Source organism: Octopus bimaculoides, chromosome 8 (genome assembly GCF_001194135.2).
Source record: "Octopus bimaculoides isolate UCB-OBI-ISO-001 chromosome 8, ASM119413v2, whole genome shotgun sequence".
In the NCBI taxonomy this organism is placed as follows: Eukaryota; Metazoa; Mollusca; class Cephalopoda; order Octopoda; family Octopodidae; genus Octopus; species Octopus bimaculoides.
In genome coordinates, this window is record NC_068988.1 from 16,994,796 (window position 1) to 16,996,207 (window position 1,412).

The 1,412-nt window shown below is 37.3% G+C and overlaps 1 long non-coding RNA gene across 1 annotated transcript in view; it reads left to right on the forward strand.

Annotated features, from left to right (window-relative positions):
* Nucleotides 1-1,412, forward strand: part of LOC128248550 (uncharacterized) — an 808,814-nt gene that overhangs the window by 525,081 nt on the left and 282,321 nt on the right. The gene's annotated exons all lie outside the window — the stretch shown is intronic.

Genomic DNA, 1,412 nt, shown 5'->3' on the forward strand with positions numbered 1-1,412 from the left:
CATATATACGACAGGCGTCTTTCAGTTTCCGTCTACCAAATCCACTCACAAGGCTTTGGTTGGCCCGAGGCTATAGTAGAAGACACTTTCCCAAGGTGCCACGCAGTGGGACTGAACCCAGAACCATGTGGTTGGTAAGCAAGCTACTTACCACACAGCCATTCCTATATGTTAATGAATAACAATTACAAACTGTATTTACTGCAGCAGGTTTTGAAATCATTTAGTGGCTAAGGAATAAATTTTTGGCGAGAACTTGTAGATAGTGTATCATCAAGTTATCATATCGCAATTATACATACACCAGTGAGACTTGCCCAAATATTCACCCACTCCCATTTATCTATCTATCTATCTATCTATCTATCTATCTATCTATCTATCTATCTATCTATCTATCTATCTATCTATTTATCTATCTATCTATCCATGACTATATTTGTCTTTCTATCCATCTGTCTCATTGATTGCATACATTCATTAAACCACGCCTGTCTGTTTATCTATTCAACAATCTCTCCGTCTATGCATCTGTCCGTCTGGCAGCCTGTTTGACGGTATGATTCTTTGTCTATCTATATATCGGTCTATCTGCCTGTTTGTTTGTTTGTTTGTTTCATTATGTTGTCTGTCGTTCTATCTGCGTATTATTCTGTCTGTCTGCCTGTCTATCTATCCATATCTCTCCCTCGTCTTGTTTGTTTAGGCAAAAACTAACTAACCGACACTGGCAGGGATACAAAGATATAGAGTATGTTTTTGAAGGCAGGAGAGTGCACAACTGCCCCGTGTGTGAGAGCTTGTGTGCACGTGATGTGTGTGTGTGTGTGTGTGTGTGTGTGTGTGCTCGTGCATGTGTGTATGTCTGTGTGTGCATATTCTCTTGTTCAAGTCACCTTGACCCGTACACACCAGACAGATCTTTTCGGCCACACACTCCTCTCGACCGTATATTTTCTACCGTCCTTTCCACCCATCTACCCAACACCTTCGTTTAGAAATTCTACGAGACTTCCAACTTCACTAATCAAATAACATTGTGCAAACATGTATTTTCGGATATATAAATTTCAGTAAATAAATAAGTTACTACAACTCAAACGATCTCCAGTATTGTATAGTATAATAATTAATTCGCATTTTTGTGGTGATATATTCTGAATTTCTTGAAATTCTACGATATTTGTATTTACATGTAATATGCGAGGCATGAACTGGTATATGTATTCTACTTGCATCCATTCCTGTCTGATTATTTGATACAGTTAACCTAATCCTTTTAACACTAAGTGCTTTATTGATATCTGCCTAAAATTTTAGTCCATTTCCTGCTTCTTATAAAGAAAATAAATTGTTCTTATGTATGCCGACCTTTGAATCACCCTGTGTATGTATATATATATATATATATA